Source organism: Engystomops pustulosus, chromosome 3 (assembly GCF_040894005.1).
Source record: "Engystomops pustulosus chromosome 3, aEngPut4.maternal, whole genome shotgun sequence".
Lineage (NCBI taxonomy): Eukaryota > Metazoa > Chordata > Amphibia > Anura > Leptodactylidae > Engystomops > Engystomops pustulosus.
In genome coordinates this window covers 198,019,343-198,025,081 of record NC_092413.1, presented here as the reverse complement: position 1 = coordinate 198,025,081, position 5,739 = coordinate 198,019,343, and the positions used below count along the sequence as shown (strand labels likewise).

The 5,739-nt window shown below is 40.7% G+C and overlaps 1 long non-coding RNA gene across 1 annotated transcript; it reads right to left on the bottom strand.

The window, feature by feature from the left end:
- Positions 1-574: 574 nt before the first annotated feature.
- On the bottom strand, positions 575-2,734 carry LOC140120692 (uncharacterized). Its single transcript, XR_011853951.1, has 3 exons — positions 2,649-2,734; positions 1,461-1,530; positions 575-643 (listed from the first exon to the last, which is right to left on the bottom strand). It is a non-coding gene; the product is annotated as an uncharacterized lncRNA (long non-coding RNA).
- Between the last annotated feature and the right edge of the window lie 3,005 nt (positions 2,735-5,739).

Sequence of the window (5,739 nt, the reverse complement as noted above, 5' to 3'; positions counted from 1 at the left end):
CCCCCATAGTGCAGTTTTTGATAAATGTGGGCCAATGTTCTCAAAATCATGTCCTCTCTGTATCTGACACTGAATCTCTCTAAAATTGAACTTGTGTTTTCAACATTTACTAACCACTTCTTATAGCTATAGGTTTGACACAGTTGCCCTCTCCTGGTGCAGGTTATAGCTGAAATCTGATTTTATCCTGAGGCACAAGGCCAGAACTTTTCAGTAACTCCAGTGTGTCTTGAGCTGCTGTGTTGGGGAATATGATGACTTTTACCCATTGGGGGTCATTTACTAAGGGCCTGATTCGCGTTTTCCCGACGTGTTACCCGAATATTTCCGATTTGCACCGATTTTCGGCGCTGGCATGCACACGATGGAAATCGGGGGGCATGACCGAACGAAAACCCAATGGATTCGGAAAAACCGCCGCATTTTTTTAAAAAAAAGTGTTGCGGAGCTTGCACTTACCTTCACTAGGAATAGGCCGGTGAGCTTGAGTGCGTTCCGATGCTCTTCATGCAGCAGCGCCACCTGGTGGACGTCGGAGGAACTGCCTTAATGAATCCCGGCCGGACCCGAATCCACCACAGAGAACGCACCGCTGGATCACGAATGGACCGGGTAAGTAAATCTGCCCCATAGACTGAAAACCCTAGCAAAAAAGAAGTTGTAGACAGAAGAAGGTAGGTGCACCAGCAGGAAGACACCTACCCCTAGTGCCCCAGAAGTTTATTTGCATAAAAAGGAAAGTTGAATTTTCTCTGAAATCCCTGAATCTGGGGCACCCTGTGTGCTTCACAGGCAAACTGTGATTTTATGTATTTCTATATAAAAATAGCTAAGGGGGTGTTTTAAATTTAAAATGTTTTCATCTTGTTTTAACCATTTTAAATCATTTCATTTTTAACTTTTCTTTTTTGAATTTTATATTTAGAGGGAATCTGCGCCGATTCTGAACTGGAAATTAATTGGAACACAAATAAGGAACTTTAGAATTTAACAACAACAACATCAATAATAATAATATTTAAATAATCAAACAAATAATTCTGCCACCCACCCAGTATGACCCAAACTTGGCTCCTAATCAATAATCAGTAAGAAAATTAAAAATTAAATATTCCATGTATTACGCTGGGTTCATTGGATGGCATCCAGTAAATCTCAGCTATGTCAACTGATGAGGTTTTATCTATCTGTACCCTGGCTCATATTATATTATGACTTTCCACAGAAAGTGCAGATCTATTTCTCGTACATGAGAGAGATGTAAAATGTCTCATATAGCCAAGCGTCCATCTAAGTAATGCCCAAGTTCATCTTTTAAGTGAGCGGGAGGACGCAAATTTCACTTCTTACAAATAAGAGCCTTAGGAAGAAGCATTGAGACAAAACATAGATTATAAAGCTAATATAATAAGATCCAGTTACCATATGTTACCACTGCCAGCTGTTGACCTTTTACTCACTATATCTTGTCAGTTCTTAACTGTCCCCTCTCTGTTATCTATAGAACAGCAATCTGGCACCGATTCTGCCCTGGAAAACAAAAACAAGGAACTTTATGCTTTTCATCATGTCCGCTAAGAAATTACAGAATTGTCAGGTTAAGGCACTGCAATTTTTTTTTTTAGAATTAAATAATAATATTTAAAGAGGACCTGTCACCATATTTTGCCCCCCGGACTAACAATGTCTGCTGATAAAGGGTTACAAGTCCTCCCCGTATTATCTTAAAATTAGCTGCCAGTGGAGCCCTGTACCTTAATTGCAGCCATTTTTCTGATATGCAAATTAGCTTTTCTGACTCTTCTGAGAGAGGAGAAGAGCCAGAGATACCAGTAAGCCACGCCCCATTATTCTGACTGACAGCTCTGTGTCTCTTCACATCACTGCTCTGCCTCCTTGTACTTAGGGACCGTCTGCTACTATCCAACTACAGACATATAAAGCTCTATGTACAGATGGGAAATATTGTACCAATCTTTTTACACGGTACCTTGTGTTACATTCATGACATGTGACCAGTGACATCATCACAGGACCTTTAGACTTGTGAGAATAGCAAACTGCACCCCATGTATGTGATTACATCAGATCACAGCAGCCTCCATGGTGGATGGAGAGGAGTAGAAGTCCACGGTGGCTGCTATGACTTTATGTGGTCAGATACATGCATGGGGTAAAGTTTGCTATTATTAAGAGTCTAAAGGACCTGAGATGATGTCACTCTGATCACTTGACATAAACTGTGACCAGTAAGGAGGCATAAGGTGTGGGGAGGAGTATATGGGAGGGACGGGCCAAGCAGGACACGCCCTCTCTAATACCAGGTAATATGAGATAAAAGGTGATTTATGGGGATGTTAGCAAACTATTTTTAGCTAAAAGAAGGGGGTCAGTAAGTGCATAGAGCTCTGTATGAACCTATCACTGGCTGTACATGTGCAAATGTGATGATAGGTTCCCTTTAAATAATTAAAATAATAAAATAAATTGACAAAACAAAGAGTGTATAATGAGAGCTCATTTATTGGACTGGGAGCAGTGTAATTCTTTATCTTTCGTGTGATGGTGATGGTGCATGGAATTAGGACACATCCTGCCGTTTTCTCGACTGAGGATCCCAACAGCATGACAATCATTGTTCAATTTACCGTTAAATGTGAGATAGCCAATCACTGTGCTTTTCAATTTCCAATACTCCGATTCTATTGAATGGAGTGCAGCATTCTTGTGATGACCCTACTCATCTTTGCATCTTTGTGAACATGGGGGGGGGGGGGGTCCCATCAGAAATGCCTCTTTTGATCAGATTGCTATTAACTATCCTGTGGATAAGAGGTAACATTTAAACTTGGTTAAACCCCTTTAAACTTATTTAGCATCATTTCCTTTCAGATATCTTATTTTAGTCAAAAAATTCAAAAGCAATTAAAGTCATTTGAAGGCAATTTGTTATCAAGGTATGTATGTGAGGTTTAGGGTTCTCACCTTTCTCATCACCTTTCTGGTTCTGACCCTGCCTGGGCCTCGGATCATCTCTGCTTCCCGATTCCTGTTGATGCCCTAACCAGCCAATCATTCCCAGAGGTGGGTGGAGTGTTCATTTTCAAGATGTGGAGAGGAACAGAGCATTAGGGACCCATAAGGGATTGATGGTACCAGAAAAGGAGCTTGGGGTGAGGAACAGAGTATTAGGGACCCATAAGGGATTTATGGTGCCAGAAAAGGAGCTTGGGGTGAGGAACAGAGCATTAGGGACCCATAAGGGATTGATGGTACCAGAAAAGGAGCTTGGGGTGAGGAACAGAGTATTAGGGACCCATAAGGGATTTATGGTGCCAGAAAAGGAGCTTGGGGTGAGGAACAGAGCATTAGGGACCCATAAGGGATCGGTAGTGCCAGAAAAGGAGCTTGGGGTGGGGAAGTAGGCAGTGAAGACCCATAAGGGATCCATAGTGCCAGAAAAGGAGCTTGGGGGAGGTATTAATAAGGTGAATTTTAATTAATAAGTAAATTTTTTTAATAAGTCTTATATTAACAATTTTACTTGCACGAAAACCTCTTTAACTTTCATGTTTCTACTTTCTTGATTTTACCTAATTGGTCACATTAACTACACCTCGTATTTTCCCATCTTTACATATTCCAGTGAAATATACTAGATACATATTATGCAGTCAAGGGTAAATTCAGGACAAGCATGAATTTCATTATTCCTGTTCCATCACACCCACAAATAATATGGAAACAACATGTGCTAGCAACAAAATACCCTGCCATATGTATCAAGAGCACTATCGTTCCTTTAAGACATATGAAGAAAAAAAAAAAGAAGAGATAGAAAAAATGACAGGAAAACGGGAATAATACCGTTATATAACAATAGCAATGACCGGGCTAATGGCTATGGCTGACACGCAGCTATAAACACTGTGTACAAAAAACTGCACTATAGCATCGGATAAAGCAAAATATTTAGCGTGGAATAATATGGAGAACTGGGAAGTGAATTGCCGCAACCTTTAAGATATCCGCGGCTTTTGTCAACAAATTATAAATAATGTTGCAGCGTTACCTTTCTAAATCAATGGGAAAAAAAAAAAAAAAGCTTCTATAGTGGGCACTTTGCGAGATCCATACACCTACACACTACAGATGGTTTCGTTTTATAAGAGATGAAACTGCATTTGGTGGAACTGATTAAATATAAAAACACCGCCATCTGCCACTTATTCTAATATAAAATGGTTTGGGCAGATGCTGACATCTTTCGAAATGATTGATTCATCTCTGACAAGAGACAATTCTCTCCGGCTTCCAGCTGCCCACTGCTCTCCCAATAGCGGCTGCATGACTTAAAGCCGGTCACAGCAGTTACATGTGGATGTCGCAGGTGACTGAAGGGCACTTTAATAAATAGCCAGCTAGAATTACTGTCAGATGCTGCACTCGCTGCACAAAGAGAGATTTGTTTTATCACAACAGTACAGTAAGTGACATGTCCCGGATCAGGTCTTCCATCTGACTGATTATACAAAGAAAGTGCATTACATACTGCACCCGGATATGGCAAGATATGGTATTTGTGCAAAAAAAAAAAGCTTAAAAAAGAAATCGCTTTTTTTGTGCAAAATGCAAGGTACAGTTAAAGGAAATCTACCGCTTCTGAAAAGTAAAAAACACACAGAAATGATCACCTCCATTCCTCTTGATGTTGATCCCGGTGCTTTCCTCTGCTAGTTTCGACACGCCGGGATATCCTAGAAAAAAGACTTATATACAGCAACACGGAGCGTGGGGGCTAGATGTCCAGTGTTCCGAGCTGCTACTTATTTACGCACTCGCCAGCTTGGAGCATGGAAGAGGTAGGTGACATTACGTGAGAGGCCTGAATTCACACCTCTCGTGTGACGTCACCAGTTGGCACGTTCATCATCGAGTTGGCGAAGCAGTGAATAATTAGCAGCCCCGTGCGCCGGACATCTTGTTCCCGCACTCCATGCTGCTAAATATAAGTCTTTTGTCTAGGTGATCTTGCCTTGTCAAGACTAGTGGAGGACAGCGCCTGGATCACAGTTTGTAAACCAAGCACACTTAAATGTAGGTGTATGCCCCCAATGGCAGTATCCACTGTTTTGTTAGTTACTTTTGCCCTTGTTTTCACAAAAATAGGCTTTAAAATTATGCAAATGAGCATAGCTGTTTCAGCCAAGAGCACCTTATGCTCATTAGAGTAATTTTTAAAGCATTTTTTTGGACAAACAAGGAGCTAAAATAAGAATAAATCCTACCAGAGGGGGCACACACCTGCATGTAAGTGTGCTTGGTTATCAATCCTTGTGGTAGATTTCCTTTAAAAAAAAGTTTGACTCCTTCTCCATTTACTTCTATAGGACTTCAAGGGCTGTTTAGATGGGCAATCGAGGAAGTCCTATTTCCTATGCATCAGGTTATAGAAAGTTACGGTTCTTTATTATGTCATTGGGGGTCGCAGAAGTCAGACTCCAAATGATCTAACATTTTCTTGTGGATAGGAAAAAAATGATGTGACTATTAAACTTTTTCAGGGCTAAGTTTGGATCTTCATTTGGGGCTTCCATTATTCTTCTTCATTTGAGGCTAAATTCACATGACATTTATTTCCCTCCTATGTAAGGATAAATCTTGGGTGAATTCCTAATGTAACAATGGAGGACTATAACATAAGGCACTACATACACTCCCCTTCCCCAAATGCAGAAG